Raw genomic sequence first — 19,997 nt, forward strand, 5'->3', positions numbered from 1 at the left:
ATAAACAAGAAATTCTAAACCACAACCAAACACTTTTTAAATAGTCAATATATTTAACGAAAAAGTAAGAAATTAAAAAATTAGAAATTTAAAGTAAATACAATTTTACAGTTAAAAGTTAAAACACAACACAACACTCCATAAGTATTGCAACATTTGCAGTTCACCGATAGAAATTCAAAATTAACTATAAACATCACGAAAATGTAACTATTACAAGGTAAACCACAAACAAACACAACTGAACTATTCCAACACTTGCATTTCAACGAAAGAAGTTCAAAATGAACTTTGAAAAATCAAGAAAATGTAACTGTGACAAGGTAAACCACAAACAAACACTACTTAAATATTGCAACTCTTACATTTAAATGAAAGAAATTCAAAATGAACTTTGAAAAATCAAGAAAATTTAACTGTGAAAAGGTCAACAAAAACCAAATACTACTGAAATATTCAAACTCTTGAATTTCAACAAAATATATTCAAAATGAACTTTGAAAAATCAAGAAAATGTAACTGTGACAAGGTAAACCACAACCAAACACTACTGAAATATTCCAACTCTTGCATTTCAAAGAAAGAAATTCAAATGAAGTTTGAATAATCAAGAAAATGTAACTGTGACAAGGTAAACTACAACCAAACACTACTGATATATTCCAACTCATAAATTTCAATGAAAGAAATTCAAGATGAACTTTGAAAAATCAAGAAAATGTAACTGTGACAAGGTAAACCATAACCAAACACTACTGAAATATTCCAAGTCTTGCATTTCAACGAAAGAAATTCAAAATGAACTTTGAAAAATCAAGAAAATGTAACTGTGACAAGGTAAACCACAACCAAACACTACTGAAATTTTCTGACTCCTGCATTTCAACGAAAGAAATTCAAAATGAACTTTGAAAAATCAAGAAAATGTAACTTTGACATGTTAAACAACAACCAACCACCACTTAAATATTCCAACTTTTTCATGTTAACGAAATAAATTCAAAATGAACTTTGAACAATAACTAAAATTTAACTGTGACAAGGTAAACCATAACCAAGCTCTACTGAAATATTCCAACTCTTGCATTTCAACGAAATAAATTCAAAAGAAATTTTAATATTAATGTTAATGTTTCTGTTACTATTAAAAAATCATCCATACACTCCTTAAAAATTAAATCTCTTTCATTTCAAAGAAATAAATTCAAAATGAACTTTGATAAATCAAGAATCTGTAACTGAGACAAGGTAAACCATAAACTAACACTACTTAAAGATTCAAACTCTTACATTTAAACTAAATATTTTCAAAATGAACTTTGAAAAATCAAGAAAATGTAACTATGACAATGTAAACCATATCCAAACACCACTGAAATATTACAACTCTTGCACTTCAACGAAAGAAATTCAAAATTAGCTTTGAAAAAACAAGAAAATGTAACTGTGACAAGGTAAACCACAACCAACCACTACTAAAATATTCCAACTCTTGCATTTCAAAAAAATGAATTCAGGATTGAATATTAAAAAACATTTAAATGTACCTGTGGTAAGTTATCACAAAAAAAAAAAACAACGAAATTTTACAAATCTTGGATTTAAAATAAAGAAATTAAAAATGAACTTTGAAAAATAAAGAAAATATAAATGTGACAATTTCAACCACAACAAAACACTAGTGAAATATACAAACTCTTGCATTTCAACGAAAGAAATTCAAAATGAACTTTGAAAAATCAAGAAAATGTAGCTGTGACAAGGTAAAAACCAATCAAACACTACTGAAATATTCCAACTCTTGCATTTCAACGAAAGAAATTCAAAATGAACTTTGAAAAATCAAGAAAATGTAACTGTGACAAGGTAAACCACAACCAAACACTAGTGAAATATTACAACACTTGAATCTAAACTATAGATTTTAATACATTCAAAATATTTTTCTTGTTATAGTAACTGTGACAATTTAAACAGCAACCATCCTCTACTGATATTTTCAATCACTTTCATTTAAACTAAAGAAGTTCAAAATTATCTTTTATAAATGTGTTAAATGTAACTGCGACATGCTATTCCACAAAGAAACACTAATGAAATATTCCAACTCTTTCATTTCAACTATATAAATTAAAACTGAAATTTGAAAAATAAATAAAATTTAAATTTTACAATTAAAAAATCAAAAACACATTACTTAAATATTCCAACTCTTTAATTTCAAATATATAAATTCAAAATGAACTTTTGATAATCATTAAAATGTAACTGTGACATGGTATACCACAAGCGAACACTCCTGAAATAGTCCGACTCTTGCATTTCAACGAAAGAAATTCAGAATGAACTTTGAAAAATCAAGAAAATGTAACTGTGACACTTTAAACAACAACATAACACTACTTAAGTACTACAACTCTTACATTTCAATGAAAAAAATTCTAAATGATAATTGATAAATCATGAAAATGTAACTTCGACTTGGTTAACCATAACCAAACACTACTGAAATATTCCAACTATTGCACTTCAATGATAGATATTCAGAATGAACTTTGAAAAATCAAGAAAATTTAACTGTGACAAGGTAAACCATAACCAAACACTACTGAATTATTCAAAGTCTTGCATTTCAGCTAAAGAAATTAAAAATGAACTTTGAAAAATCAAGAAATTGAAACTGTAACAAGTTAAACCACAGCAAAACACTACTGAAATATTCCAACTCTTGGTTTTCAATGAAAGAAAATTAAAATGAACTTTGAAAAATCAAGAAAATGTAACTGTGACAAGGTAAACCACAATCAAACACTACTGAAATATTCCAACTCTTGCTTTTCAACAAAAGAAATTCAAAATGAACTATGAAAAATCAAGAAAATGTAGCTGTGACAATTGGAAACACATCCAAACACTGCTGAAATATTCGAACTCTTGCATTTCAACGAAATAAATTCAAAATGATCTTGGAAAAATGAAGAAAATGTATCTCTGACAAGGTAAACCACAACCAAAAACTACTGAAATATTCCAACTCTTGCATTGCAACGAAAGAAATTCAAAATGAACTTTGAAAAATCGAGAAAATGTAACTGTGACAAGGTAAACTACAAGCAAACACTACTGAAATAGTCCAACTCTTTCATTTCAAATAAATAAATTAAATATGAAATATTAAAACTCTATAATATTTAACTGTTACAATTTAAACAATAACCAAACCCTACTTAAATATTAAAAATAATGCAGATTATTTAAAGAAATTCAAGATGAACTTTGAAAAAGCAATTAAATATAAATGTTTCAATTTATAAAACACACTAAAAATACTGAAATATTACACATTTTGATTCTAAACGATCTAAATTAAGACGAAAATTCTAAAAAAAATTAAGTTGTAACTGTGACTTTGTAAAAAAAAAACGACAACTACTGACCTATACAATATCTTGATTCAAAACTACTGAACATCAAATTAAAATATGAAAATAATTAGAATTTAACTGTGTCAATTACAAACGAACACACACAACCATATAAAAATAATATATTTAGCTATCCACGAAGTAAATTCAATATAAACTTTTGAAAAATCATAAAAATGTCACAGTGACAAGTCCAACAATAACCAAACACATCTGAAATATTCCAACTCTTGCATTTCAATGAAAGAAATTCAAAGTGAACTTTAAAAAATCAAAAGAATTTAACTGTGACAAGGTAAACCACAACCAAACATTACTTAATTATTCCAAATCTTGATTTTGCAGTAATTAAATTCAAAATAATCATTGAAAAATAAAGAAAATATAACTGTGACAAGGTATACCAAAACCAAACATCACTGAAAGATTCCAAATCTTGCATTCCTACGAAAGAAATTCAAAATGAACTTAAAAAAATCAAGAAAATGTAACTCTGACATTGTAAACCATAAACAAACACTACTGAATTATTCCAACTTTTTCATTTCAGCGGAAGAAATTCAAAATGAACTTTGAAAAATCAAAAAAATGTTACTGTGATATGGTAAACCACAATCAAAGACTACTGAAATGTTCAAAATCTCTAATCTCAACGAAAGAAAATAAAAATGAACTTTGAAAAATCAAGAAAATGTAACTGTGACAATGTAAACCACAACCAACAAAAACTGACATATAAACACTAGAGCCATTCAACGAGAGAAGTACATGATAAACTTTGATCAAAGTAGAACCAGTTAGTGGCTTAAGGTAATCCACACCCTGAAAATACATTAAATAACAAACTATGACATATCGATAATAGCAGTTCAAAAGCAACTGTGAACAATTAAGAAAATATAACTTTGACAAGGTAAACCACAACCAAACACTACTGAAATATTCCAACTCTTGCATTTCAGAGAAAGAAAATCAAAATGAACTTTGAAAAATCAAGAAAATGTAACTTTGACAAGGTAAACCATAACCAAACACTACTGAAATATTCAAACTATTGCATTTCATTGAAAAAAATTCAAAATGAAATGTTAAAAATCAATAAACTGTATCAGTGACTTTTTAAAACACAAAAAACCTCTGGTTAAAGAGTCCAACTCCTTAATTCCATCGAAAGAAAAACAATATACACTATGAAAAATCAATAAGATGTAACATAGACCCTTGCATACACCACAAACAGCTCCTGTAATAGAAAAAAGATTTCTTCTCAAAAAAGGTAAAAAAGAATTAACAATGAAAATAAATGAAAATTTATATGATAAAAGGTCATAAACAAAAATAATATACTGAAATATAAAATATCTATAAATAAAACTTTATTCTATATATATGTTCTTTGTAAAATATAGTTATTGTAACTGTGACAAGGTAAACAATAACGAAACACTACTGAAATATTCCAACGCATGAATTTTAACTAATAAAACTCGAACCGATCTTAGAAAAGTCACTACACTTTAACTCTTACTATGTAAACCATAACCAAACCCATTTGCTATTTTTCATCTATTGATATAATCGATAGAAATTCAAAATGAACTTTGAAAAATCAAGAAAATGTAGCTGTGACAAGGTAAACCGCAATCAAACACTACTGTGGAAAGTGAAGCGAAAGAAATTCAAAATGAACTTTGAAAAATCAAGAAAATGTAATTTTGACAAGGTAAACCGCAACCAAACACTTGTGAAATATTCCAACTCTTGCATTTCAACGAAAGAAATTCAAAATGAACTTTGAAAAATCAATAAAATGTAAGTGTGACCAGGTAAACCACACGCAAACACTACTGAAATATTCCAACTCTTGCAGTTCAATGAAAGAAATTCAAAATGAACTTTGAAAAATCAAGAAAATGTAACTGTGAGAAGGTAAACCACAACCAAACACTACTGAAATATTCCAACTCTTGCATTTCAACGATAGAAATTCAAAATGAACTTTGAAAAATCAAGAAAATGTAACTGTGACAAGGTAAACCACAATCAAACACTACTGAAATATTCCAACTCTTGCATTTCAATGAAAGAAATTCAAAATGAACTTTGAAAAATCATGAAAATGTAACTGTGACAAGGTAAACCACAATCAAACACTACTGAAATATTCCAACTCTTGCATTTCAATAAAAGAAATTCAAAATGAACTTTGAAAAATCAAGAAAATGTAACTGTGACAAGGTAAACCACAAGCAAACACTACTGAAATATTCCAAATCTTGCATTTCAACGAAAGACATTCAAATGAACTTTGAAAAATGGGGGGGGGAGGGGCCGGGGGGGGGGGAGGGGCCGGGGGGAGGGGCTCGTTCTGTGTTTCAATGCACAAAAAAATATTAAAAAATGGGGGAGGAGGAGGAGGGGAGGAGGGGGAGGGGGCGGTGAGGAGGGGGGAGGATAGGGAGGAAGAGGGAGGGGAGGGACCCTTTGGGGCCAAGGGGGAGGGGCCCTTTGGGTGCCGGGGGGTCTGTTGGGGGTCTGGGGGACCCTTGAGGGTCGGGTGGTCCTTTGGGAGCCCGGGGGACCTTTGAGGACCGGGGGCTTCCTTCGGGGTTGGGGTAGGGGGATCGGAACCCTTTGGGGTTGGGGTAGAGGACCTCACAACACTGTTCAAATGAAACTTGTGTATTATAACGACCACAGAGTTTCACCCTCAAATCCTCTTCCAAATTCTCTTCAAAAATCATCTTTTAAAATGTCTCTAACTGTTTCGCCGAAATAATTCCATAACCTGTCTAAAACAGTTTCGCCCAAATAATCCCTAAACGTAATTCAGCGTGTTCCTTTTTTTTTTGGCATCTCTGCGCTAATGCATTTCAAATTAATAAGAAACCTGATTCCCGCGCTAAAACAATTCTTCGCTAAGATGTTTCTCGGAGAATTGTTTCCATGGCGTTTGGTTATTAATATCCTTTGGAGTTCGACCAAAAGAGTTGTTTCCGAGGCAAAGACATTAATGACTTGGATCTATTCCTGGAGAATCGTTTCTATACGAAAATTTTTAAAGTCTGACAGATGATGTCATTGGTTGATTGATCTGTCAAGAAAGGGGAATTAATATGTAGTTTCTAAGGGGAATTATTGATTCACGATAGATGAATTGAGGTCGACAGCAAAGGAGTTCCAAAGTTCTGGACGGCATAACATTCGCCTCGAGCGTGCCAAAAACACACCTGGAAAAAGAGGTCATTGACCCCATTAACCAAGTGTTCTCTCTAGGGACTCTATGTCCATATATGGCGTTAAAAAAAGTTGTAGGTGGCAGCAGGGGTGAGTGTTCGGAGTAGCACCTCCCTTTCTACTTCCTTCATCCGATCAACGTGTCCTAGCCACCTCAACCTTTCTTTCATTATAGCCCTAGAGAGCGGTATTGAACCACATTTTTCGTATAGCCTATTGTTTGAAATACGGTCATTCATCCGGGTACCCAGAACAATCCTTAAGCAATTTGTCTGGAAAATATCCAGCAAATCTTCATCCGCTTTTCGGAGCGTCCATGCTTCAGAACCATACTTGATCACTGTCGTCACTGTAGCTTCTAATATTCTAATGTTAGTTTGCAGACTTATCTTCCTGTTCTTCCAGACTTTTTTTAACTGTGAAAAAACACCCTGAGCCTTGGCTATTCTATATTTAACATCTTCACTGCTCCCACCATCTTTACTAATAATACTACTAAGGTAAGTAAAGCTGCCCACCTGATCAATCTTTTCATTACCCAACGCCACCTTTTCATCTTCACTTATTCCTAGCTTTAGTGACTTAGTCTTACTAACATTAATTTTCAAACCAATTCTAGCACCCTGAACTCGCAAAAACTCTAAAACTTCATTCATTTTGCTCAAACTTTCATCTAGGATGTTTAAATCATCAGCATAATCCAAGTCCAGGAGACTTTTTCCTCCCCAATTGATTCCGTGGTCTCCCATTGCCTTTCCTGTGCTTCTTAAAACAAAGTCCATTAAAATAATTCATACAAAGGGGGATAGAACACATCTCAGCTTAACTCCTGATTTAATACAAAACCAGTTGCTAACCTCATTGCCTACCTTAACCGCAGCAGTGTTATTTTCGTACATAACACTAATCACTTTAATGTATTTGTATGGTATACCATACAAGGATAAAACATTTACTAAAGCTCTTCTATCAACAGAATCGAACGTTTGCTCATAATCTATAAAACTGAGGACCAAAGGTATTTGAAAACTCAGGCACTTCTCAATTATTAACCTAAGAGTGAAAATTTGGTCGACACATCCTCTACTTTTTCTAAAACCGCACTGCTCTTCTCTTAAAACTTTGTCTACGGCATCTCTCAGTCTAAAAAGTATCATATTACTAAGTAATTTACTACCTACAGAGACAGACTAATGCCTCGATAATTACCACACTCACTTTTATCACCTTTCTTATAAAGTGGCTTATTTAAGGTTTTCCTAAAATCGTTTAAGTAAGGTTTTTCTAATTAAGGTTTTTCGTAAAATCGTAGCTTATTTCTAACCTCAGAGCCACCATATTTAAGAAACTCATTTACCACCCTATCAGCTCCTGGAGCCTTATTATTCTTTAATCCTTTTAGTACTCTTGCTAATTCCTCCTCACAAAACAAATCTTCCTTCATATCCAAGGTATCACAAACTTTTTCATTTTCCTCTATATTTTTTCCTGCAACTCTATCTTGGTTAAGAAAATTCTCGAAATGTTCAAAATAAATCCTTTATGTATAGTTCTTGAAGCTATAAAGGACTTTTAGGTTTTAAAAAATGAAGTTTTTTTTTTTAAGCTTTTTCCAATAGGCAATGTTTAGAAGTCCTCCAAAAAAAAGTCCCACCAGATCCCAAATCAAATTCCAGTGAAAGTGCCATAGTGAAAGATACCCATCTTGGCTGGTCAAGCACACTATCTCAAAGTTCAAATGATAGCTCCAATTCGGAGAATAGGACAATGATAAGTGTAGGGGTTAATGTAACCATAAATGATGATAATGGGTTTCAAGAGGTCCTCTCTAGAAGTTCTAAAAAAAGGAAAAAAATCTCCCCATCAAAAGCATTTCCCCTCTCCCTGCCCAAGATCCTCCCTCCAAAAACTTAGGAAATTACCTTAAAATTACTCCTACTACCCCCTTTGAAATAAAAATGATCACTGCAATAAGAGTTGCAATTTTTAAATTGCTAAAATCAATGTTCTCTCTTAATATTAACCGTGATGGATCTCTGCTAATAGCTGTAGAAGACCAGAAATCAGCAGATACAATAATTAACGTAAAATCCCTTCTGAATACCCCAATTATTGCATCTAATTGGAAACCAAAACAATCACCAACAAAAATAGTAGTTTATAATGTTCCCCCAGAGATATCCACTCAGGAGTTAAAAGAAGGCCTCTCAGATAGGGCTGGAAACACAATCCCAGTTGAGGATGTTACCCAACTTGGCAAACCTAACTCCAATGGCCTAAAAGCTAGTAGACCCTTCTTATTCACACTGAAGGAAAAAATTAATATCCCAGAAAAATTATTCCGATTTGGGCAAATCAAACCACACAAGGAATACAGTACCTAAGCCTATCCAGTGTCAGAAGTGTCACAAACTGGGACACACGACAAACAAATGCAATGAAATTCTCCGAGAGTGTAGTAAATTTAAAGCTTTCCATCCTAAAGAGCTGACAACTTGCAGCAACACTCAGCCTACATGCATCAATTGCAAAGGCCCACATGAATCTACAAATAAATCATTATGCCCTGCATACAAGAAAAGAGCTCTAACACTCCAAATATCAACAGAGAAGGCCATCCCATACCCCTTTGCAGCAATGGAAGCAAATACTGCCCAACAATACCAAATAAAGCCTGTAATGAAACCAACCAAAACCCCCACGTCCAACACCCCCAATGCATCCAGCGCCCTATATAAAATACTATCTTCTAAGCCCCCTAGCTCAAACCCCTATCAGAAGAAATCACCAAGCCAACAAGCCTCCTTGTCCAGTGAGATGAGGGCAGCCTGGCCCCCCCCCCCTCCCAAGAAGAAACAAACCAGAAACAATACCAGGAATCAATCCCCTAACCGAAAAACAGGATGCACAACCAAAAATGCAATCCCCAAATATATGCTTATTCATTCTGAACTGTAATGCAGTTCAGGCCATGAACATACATCAACTACAGAAAACAAAAATCACTGCAGAATTGGCAAAAATCTACATCCCAGATGATATGCTCATTCAAGCAAAAACAGATCTTGCTTTACTTTTAACAAAGCTGAACATTGATACACAGTCATATGAAGAATAAATCAACAACAAAACATATATCAGTACTCCAATGGAATGTAAGATCACTCACAGAAAATAAGCTAAATGAACTAATATCTTTTATGAATAATAATTCCATTAATATTGCTTGCCTCCAGGAAACTCATTTAACCCAAAATCAACAAATTAAATCTCTGGAATGTGCTATCCTCAGAAAGGATAGATCTTCAGAGAGAAAAGGAGGTGGGGTAGCTTTATTAGTTAAAAATAATATAAAATTTTGTGGAATCAGTTTTCCAGATGTTGCAAATGATGGTGATGTAATTGGTATCAGTGTTTGGCTGAATAATTTAAAAACCTACATAATAAGCTTTTATAACCCTAATGGCGAAACTATAGATGCCAAGGATTTCTTAAATTACATAAATAATCCTAATATGTTAAAAAATATCATTATTCGTGGAGATTTCAATGCCCAGAGCATTTTGTGGGGGAATAAACCAGTAAATAAAGCTGGTAAATTCATAGAGTATATGACTTCAAATAATAATGAATTATCTGTTGCTACCCCTCCGAACCTGAATGCTTATTTCAACCCCAAAAGTGGCAGATTCTCCACAATTGACCTACAAATTGTGTCATTAAATTTCTTGAACAAAATTTACATACATAAAATTGATAGTCTATGTACTGACCACTTTGCTATAGTTTGCTCCCTAAATGAACCTGCTGAAACTTTTTCTCATACCTCCAAATATATCAACACTAAAGCAAATTGGTCTATGTTCCAAAATAAGCTAAATGGTGAAATTACAAGTTTCACCCAAAGTTCATGCATTTCTAACACAACAGTTGACACACATGCTGAAGCCTTGACATCTTTACTAATAAATACAGCTAATCATGCTATCCCCAGGACAACACCTAAGAAAACATTCCCTAAACAAATTCGTAAAGCATGGTGGACAAATGAGTGTCTAAATAAATGGAGGATAAAAAAGGCATCTAGGAGAGCTTTCATAAAAAAAAACATTACCTAATATTCGTTTAAAAAAATTACATGCAGAATAGTATCAAGAAAGGATTGTAATAGAAGCTAAACATGAATACAGAAGTATTTTTCAAACCGGATCTCCAGTCAAACACATGCGCGACCAGTGCATAAAATCAAACGCTGCATTTGTTGAACAAAGACTTCATCCAGTCCACACCGGCTTTGACTTTTGCATAATGATACCCATCATGACAATGATAATGAAAAAGCTAACCTATTTGCAACTCTTTTTGTTAATAAGCTAACATCAAATAATCAAAGCAAACTGTCCACAATTCCTATGAACCCAAGTTACCAACCATGCCCAGGATCTGAGTACATAACTAATCCATTTTCAATCCAGGAATTGAATAATGTAATACATCATATTAGAACCAAAACTAGCGGCAGCTATGACAATATACACCCTACATGGATAAAGAATCTCACACCTTCATACAAACAAGAACTGCTAAATTGTTATAATCACGCTTGGGCATCTTCCAGGTTCCCCAATATATGGAAATGTTCGTCCCTCCTACCAATCCTAAAGAAAAATAAACCAAAAGATAACCCTGAGTGTTATAGGCCCATAATGATTACTCCTCTGATGGGGAAAATAATGGAGAAAATGATCTATCACAGACTCCTCTGGTTTGTTGAAAAAAATAATATGATCCCTCACACTCAAACTGGATTCAGGAAACACCACTCCTCAACAGATGCTTTCATTTTCCTAACAAATGTAATAAATGAATCTTTCTAAAAAAAATAATGTCCTAGTTGCAGCTTTTCTAGATTTTGAAGGGGCATATGACAATGTGAACCACCAAATCCTTTTAAACAACTTGCAAACCTTGGAGTACCCCCTAAGCTAGTATCTTTTATTAAATCCTTCATATAAGTGCGAAGTTTCATCGTTTGTGTTGGTTCAGCCTCTTCACCTCAAAAGACAGTAACCAAAGGCCTACCTCAGGGAGCAGTCCTTAGTTGCCTCCTATTTGCCCTATATCTCTCGGACATGAACATACCCCACACGAATCTACAATATGCTGATGATCTGGTGCTATGGTCATCTGGCAACACCTTTCAGATAGCACAGTCAAATCTGCAAAAGTCACTTTTCCAGTTTGAAAAATTCTCTCAACATTCAGATTTACCCATTGCACCCACCAAGTCAAAAATAATCCAATTTCACCAGAAGCAAAACCATGTTAATGCAAAACTAACTCTAAATAAAACAACTATTCCAGAAGATAATCATATTAATTACCTAGGTCTCATGCTGAACCAAAAACTTAATTTCCACCTCCACATTTCAAACACAATAAAGAAATGCTGTAGAAAAACAAATATACTAAAAAGACTTCTTTCCACACCCTGGGGCTGTAAGGAGAAAACCTTACTCCAGTTTTATAAATCACATATAAGACCCCATATTGACTACGGGCTCATCGTCTATGGTGCATGTGCAAAGACCCAGATGCAAACAATTGAAACAACACAAAAAGATATAATACGTCTCATATTTGGTCTTCGGAAACCCACAAGCACCAAGTTTCTGCTTATGGAGAGTGGATTAACAACAATAAGGGAGAGACGTAGGTTTCTCTTGACAAAACATCTTACGAAAAATGAATCAAATAGCTCACACACATTACATAATTGGTTAAGAAATCCAGCCATGTATAGAGGCATAGCAGATGAGTATGCCAATATCCAGAAGAAGTTCCCTATACCAGCAAAGTCTATGGCACCCACTTTCCCCCGATCCCCCCCCCATGGAATTGGTCAGGTCCCATAAAAAATAATGAATTCTCAAAGTGGCATGAAGATTTAACCCCCATTGCTTTTGTCCAGAAAAAAATTTGCAGAACTTAATACAATTACCTATAAAAATCACTTCCAAATATTTTTTGATGGGTCAAAAATGAATGAGAAGGTTGCAAGTGGTGTTTTCCTTCCTCATCTGAAAACTACAATTGGCGAAAGATTATATAATAATTAATCTATAATGTCTGCTGAGCTAAATGTCATAATCATGGCATTAGAACACCTTAAGGAAAACCAACCTTTGATTGCAAAATCAAATAATATTATCATATACTCCTACTCTCTATCAAGCCTAGAGTTGCTGGCCTCAGTTCATCAGTATAAGTTGGACATTGACACTTATCATGGTCTCAGTATTATTGATAATCTTGCTTCAAGTGGCATAAAAACTTATCTTCAGTACATTCCTAGCCACTCTGGTATAAGTGGTAATCATCAGGTTGATAAAATAGCAAAAAATGCTATAAATATTGACCAGCCAAGTGGGAGACCAATCCCAATTAGAGATATTTACCAATGGAGGCTATCAGATTTTAATTTTTATAAGATTAATCCTATCCTTTCCCCCTTTCCCAATAAGTATCTTTCTAAAATTAATCATAGAATTCGTTCTGGAACAAATGGACTAAATTTCCTTGCATTCTCATATAAGTTTTCTAATTCAAGTGGTTCAATGCCTCTTTGCAGGCATTGTAATATTAATAATGAATCAATTGACCAGTGACTATTTGAATGTAATATGCTGACGTCTGCACAACATACCTTGCTTTGTAAACTGTTAAAATGCTTCAAACACCACAAAATCTCACTATCAGCCAAGAGCCTAGCCAACTATACCTGCACACAGAGCACAGAAGTCGATATCTATCATCTTATATTTGAACTCCTTGAGTCAAAAGATCTACTGAAAGATATCTGAGAATATCTAATATTTAAGAGACAACCAAGACAGTAGCTCAGTAGCCCACAGAGTGAAGCAAAAAGAAGAGGGCTAAATAGTACCAACTGAATAGCCCTCCTGCTGTGAATTAGAAGAAGAAGAAGGCAAATCAGTAACTATGATTTCATCATAAGATACAGAGCTCTGATATTTATTTATTTACTTAGGTAGGTATTTTCCATATCCTGTACAAACAGTTTATCTTAATTGCTTTAAATATTTATGAAGAAGTTTGTGAATTTGTTGTTGAAACAATGATAAAACTTCGAAAGAAATACTAGATATTTCGGTAACATTTATATGTAAGCAAAATTTCTAGTATTTTTGTGAAATTTTATAAATGTTTGTGAAAGTTATCACTGTCTATTCAAAGGATTTTGTTCCTATTTGAACTTTTATTTATCTTCATGGATAAATAAAAGAGCAACATAAGGTGGTAAAATAAGGTAGTCTTTGAGCAACATAAAGGTGGTAAAATAGGGACACCTGAGAGTAAGGAACCAAGCTTATTAGGGATAGTAATTTGGTCCCCTCTGAGTTCAAACAATTTCTGTCCAGCATTTTGCATACAAGTCCAGTGGACATTGTTTGTCACGAGTCTACCTACAAATCTTGATCATCTCTTAGTTCTATGACTATCTACCTTAGTTCTGCCGTAGGATGTATCAATGGATAATAGACTATCTATCAAAAAGCAAAATGAAATCATTTTTATACGATCCTGAAAAAGGCTGATGCCAGATTTGCCCTCCAATTAGCCATTGTTTGATAGCAGCCTTATTTTAATTAAAGTTGGTATTAAAGTATCTCACAAATCATTCGTAACAGACATTTGCACATGGTTGGTTTAGACTCTTTTGAAAATGCTTTAATACAACAAGGATTTTATGCTTGTTTTGCTGCATTCATAACTATTCTTTCCATGTTCGTTCTGGTTGAAATTCTATCGGGCTGATTGAAATTCTGGAAGCTCTTATAAGCTTTTTTTTTAGCTAAAACGACGTTCTTAGAAGGGCGAAATAAAACGCTATTTAAGAGTAAAACCAAGAATATCTTCCTAGAACTAAGAACAATGAAGGGTAAAAACGAACGCAGTTATTCACAAATTCTTCTGTTGACTAAAGTTACTTAGGCCTAGTTAACAAAAGTTACAAACATCCCACTAAAAAACATACAAACTGTGGAATGGTGATTTTACTAAAAAAACATGCCTTAAAAAGAGCTAGCCTAGAAACTTCGTATAGCCTAGCTTCAATTTGGCAAGGAAAACAGTAGCCTATCATTTGAGCAGGTAAGCCACAGTTTACATTTTCAAACAGATAGGCCTGATTAAAGACAACCTGATAAAACAGGCCTAGCCTATTGTTAAAAATAAAATAGGCCTATTGATCTTGTAGCTTTTGAAGCCAGGCTACAAATTGCATTTAATGGCTTTTTACTAATAGGCTACATTAATTCATGTGTTACAAGTAAGGATAAGAGAATTATAGATATGTATAGGCTATTTCCTCTGAATAACAGATAGCCCTTAGCTATGAGTAGGCTATTTAGAGCTATTTGAAGGAAACACTAGAAATTTCTAGATACTGCTTTAGAACTTTCTGAAATAGGCCCTAATCTTCAGTAAAATTCTGCTTTAGCTACTTTTGGTTATCTTGGAAAGAGGTTATGTTAGGAAAATAAAACTTTCAGGGGTAGGGCTACAGACTAAAGTATATCCTGGGAAGGTATTTTGGTCAATATAGCCCATACAAAATCATATTATTGAGTTAGGACTAAAGTGAATACACCATTTGATGCCTTTTTTTATGCTGATTATGAATATAATAATCATTTCTATCGGAAATTAATTTCAGCCCCCCCCCCTATATATGTCAATTCAGGGTTAGGTTAGGTTAGGTATAGCCTATATAGGGGGGGAGGGGGGCTGAAATTCATTTCCAATAGAAATTATTATTATATTTGTAATCAGCATAAAAAAGGCATCAAATGGTGTATTCACTTTAGTCCTAACTCAATAATAAGATTTCATATATATTGACCAGTATTTTGAAGAACCTACATTCACCCCTTCTCTCTGTAAAGAGTCCTGACCTCTGATGGCCTTTAAAATCTGTGTGTTATAAAAGTAAAACCTTTCAAAATAGATCTTCTGCTTAAATTAAGTGCAACAAAATTGTTTTCAGCTTCACATCTTTGCTCAGTCCCAATTTACAAGGCTTTAAATATATACAAATACATTTCCTAAATCTTGAAAAAAAAAACATTGATATGGCTTAAAATTCTTCTCAAATAACAGGAAATGCATTTCCAGAACTAAAGCCAGAGAAAAAGAAACTGATAACTGAAAATTAAGGTAAAGTGTTGTTTTGTCAAAATTTCAATAGATCCTTTTTAAAAAAAAGCATCTTTCTTTTTTTTAAAAAAAAGTATTCTTACTGCACAGTTTGTATTAACAAACTGTATAGTAAGAGCAACTTATCTCAATAGTAACCAAAACTCTAAAAAACAGAATTTTGATACTAATAGCCTAGATACATAGAAAGAATCAGATTTTTATGCTGATTTGTCATGTAGGCAAATTTCAGGACTCTAGAGGGAGGAGTGGAGGTAGGTGCTTCAAAATACCTTCCCTGGACATACTTTAGCCTGTAGAACCATCCATGAAAGTTTCATTTGCCTAACCTATCCCCTTTCCAAGATAGCCAAAAGTAGCTAAAGTAGAATTTTACCTTAATCTTCTTATATTATTACTAAAAATTACAATGCTTTGCATTCATTTTGTAATGTCCAAAAATAGGCCTTTTCTTTAGCCTAGCTCAAATTATTGGGTAGACCTATAGCCTATATTTTACTTGGTGAAATTTTAATTGTGAGAGTTGTTTCTTTCTAATTTAACTGCAATACACCTAAGCAAGCAGGATGGGAACTTGTGCTGTCAAACATGTTACAGCAAATAAATCATTTAAAGATAATTTGTTACTGAGAGTTTCATTTTCCTAAACTAACCCCCTTTCCAAGAAAACAAAAAGTAACCTGTCTAGAAATTTGAGCCAGCTTTCAAAAAATTGCTTGGGTATAAGTGTATGACCAGTATTGCTCATAAGGAGACATGTTAAGAAAACAATCTTACTTCATAATATGCATAGGCTAATAAGGTACTTGGGCATTATATGGGCTTTTCTAAAAAGTCAAGTTTGGTTAATGCTTATGAAAGAAAATAGGATGAGGGTGATGAGGGTCACATTGAGGCAAATTAACTAGGAGTTGACCCTCCAGGGTGGGATCAATGAGCAGTGGGAGAAATTCCGGGCTGTACTTATGGAAAATCTGCAAAAGAACACAATAGAAAGTTTTATCCACATACCAAAGACTTTATACCAAACATGACAGCTAGCATAATACAACAAAGAAACTTAAAAATGCCATTGGATAAAAAAAAATTAGTCAGGCCATTATGAAAATATGTCAAAGCCCAAAACAAATTAAAAAATCTCACCAAACAACTGTACCATAATTTTGAGACAAGACTTGCCAGCCAAAGTAAGTTGAACCCTAAAAAGATCTGGAATTATATATGAAGCAGAAATCACAACTGTAAATCCATAAAATGCTTAACAACAAGTGATGGAAATGAAGTCATTGGCACACAAAATATAGCAGATCTTCTAAATGAGCAATTTGCATCAGTCTTCACAAATGAACCTGATAATGTTCTCATTCCCAACTCAAAGTACAAAATCCAGAAGCAAATGAGTTGCATTACACTTACTGCTTTTATGGTTGGAAAACAACTCCAAAGACTGGTCATCAACAAGAATGTTGGTCCTGATAACGTTGATCCTTGTCTGCTAAAAGAAACTGCTCATGAAATTGCCCCTGCACTATCTATACTTTTTCAACATCTTCTTCATCATAAGTGTGTCCCCTCCCAATGGAAACTGGCCTATATCACACCTATCTTTAAAAAGGGGGGTTAAATCCAAAGCTGAAAATTATAGACCTTTCAGCCTCACATCTGCTGTTGCAAAAGTCCTTAAGAGAATTGTTAATGCTGCATTTCTTCAACACCTTGTTACTAATGAAATTATCTTTAACAGGCAGCACGGCTTTTTTCCACAACAATCTGTAGACACTAACGTTCTAGACACCTATGAACAGGTTACCTAGCAACTGGACAAAGACCTTCCTGTCAATTGGATTCTTTTAGATCTAGCCAAAGCATTTGATAAGGTCCCACATAATCAGCTTCGTTTTAAGCTAACAGCAGCAGGAATCCATAGTGAACTAGTAGATTTGCTAATGGACTTCCTGATCGGTATATATCAGACTATACAGCTCTTTACAACGAAAAGCAAATGTATATACTCTCAGCCCTGTAATATTCTAAGTGGTTCTCCCCAGGGAACAGTTTTGTGGCCCATAGTGTTTTTTCTTTATATAAAGGATGTGATTACCGTAGTCAACAACCACGTAACCCTTTATGCTGATGACTCAAAACTATTTGGTGTACCTGATAAACCATCAATACAATCTGACCTTGACCACATTCAGGCATGAGCAGATAGGTGGTTTCTCTCTTTCAACATATCAAAATGCATCACCATTGTTTTTGGTAACAATAATCCTCTGCACCAATACACTATGAATGGTAACCAGACATCATCCCCATTCCCCTCCAAACCTGGACCAGTGGCAGGGACCTGGGAGTCACAGTAGATAATCTTCAGAAGTTCCCTGAATACTGCACAAACTATTTCCACAGTAAATTCTAGCCTTGGACTAATTAAACAAGTACTTACTAGCCCATCACACAGAGTCTTCTTGAAGCTTTATAAGGCAATTGTGAGACCAATTATTGATTTTGGAACCTGCCTTGCTGGTACTTTTTACAAGGGTGATATACAGTTGATTGAAGGTGTACAAAGGAGGGCCACCAAGTTCATCTCTAGACTTGGTGAGAAACCATATTGTGAAACACTATTTAATCTAAAACTCTCATCTTTGACCTTCCAAGACAAGTGGAGTGACATGCTACTCACATATAAATTTGTCAACCAACCCCAAAATAAGTTCTTTAACCAGTTACCCAATAAAAGAAAAAAACGAGGTCATTCTAAAAAGCTTCATAAGCCCTGAGTTAAAAGTAGAATCAGATTCTTTAACCAAAGGGTCATTAATGATTGGAAATGTTTAAGCAAGGAGACAGTGTCTTCAGCATCAGCTGAAATTTTTAAAAGGAGACTCAACAAAGAATGGGAAGCCAAACCTTCAAAATACAAGTGGAGCTGTCCATCATCAGTGTCTCAAAAATAGTGATTGATATATGTGTATGTACAACTGAGTTGTGCTAAGATGCTGATGCTGCGTGTAATACCCGACCAACTTGCATACTCTATCAGAAATTGATGTTGTGCAGTGGTGTCTAGTCTAAAATACAGAAGAATGGTCCCCTTGATCATAACTATCTGCAGTCACCATTAGCAATCGGGCTTAGATTGCATCTATCCTAGCACACTCTTAGTGGGAAGGCATGTCATTGGGCTGTAAACACCATCACAATCCTGTTCTTTTTATATTTTTGTGTAAATTGTTTTTTAACTGCCTTCTCAACAACAGAGCCAAACAGATCCAACATTGGACCTTATTTTGCTCTGAAGTGCAAATTAAAGTAATTAAGGTAATATATAATAGTTCATAAACTAATTTGGGTTATATATTTGCACATTAGGGGGGGGGGGGTAAAGCATATTATATATTTAATACATAACCTAACCTAGGTACCTTCCCCCTTCCCCTAGCTGACCTAACTTAATCTAGCTAACCTAACTTAACTGGTAAATTTGCATGTGGCTCAATAATTTAGCTAGGATGAAACTGAATACATCATTTGATTCCTTTTTTATGCCCTTTCATAATTCAATAATTGCTTCTGTTGCAAATCTCATCTTCAGTCCTTAAAGGGGCCCTAAGGTATTTCTATGAATTGTGAAACAGCATAAAAAAAAACATCAAATGATGTTTTCACTTTCATCCTAGCTAAATTATATGGTCCACTGCAGAGTTACCATAAAATTTATTCACCCTCAACTCTCTAATGTGTAAATATATACCCTGAATTGTCAACAGCAAAGTTTTGAGTTGCAAAATGCAGTGCTATTTATGTCAAGAGCATTTGAAAAACTTGAAACGTTAGGAAAATGGTTTATATTTGTGTTGCCCAATAAATGAGGTTTGTATCATAGGCAGCACAATAGCACTGCCTAAGTAAAGCACGATGTTGGCACAAGTTATTATTTATTTGTTGTTGTTTTTTTCTATACTAGGGCGCTTTGTGTCAAAGGAGTTGTTGTAGAAACTTCGAAAAGGGCTCGTTTGATTGGAAATTGGAGTGGCTAGTGCCCTTTTTAATAGTCGAAAGTGATTGCAGTTCAACTAGCCCCCCTCCCAC

At 33.9% G+C, this 19,997-nt stretch overlaps 1 protein-coding gene across 1 annotated transcript in view; it reads left to right on the forward strand.

The window, feature by feature from the left end:
- Positions 1 to 14,688: 14,688 nt before the first annotated feature.
- The window catches only part of LOC148942446 (uncharacterized), a 71,184-nt gene continuing 65,875 nt past the window's right edge, over positions 14,689 to 19,997 (forward strand). Inside the window, 1 exon segment of the mRNA XM_089103083.1 lies at positions 14,689 to 14,837. The gene's annotated coding sequence lies outside the window, so the exon portion shown is untranslated.

Source organism: Artemia sp. Qi Xiang Cuo, chromosome 17, assembly GCF_049724085.1.
Source record: "Artemia sp. Qi Xiang Cuo chromosome 17, ASM4972408v1, whole genome shotgun sequence".
NCBI classification, from domain to species: domain Eukaryota; kingdom Metazoa; phylum Arthropoda; class Branchiopoda; order Anostraca; family Artemiidae; genus Artemia; species Artemia sp. Qi Xiang Cuo.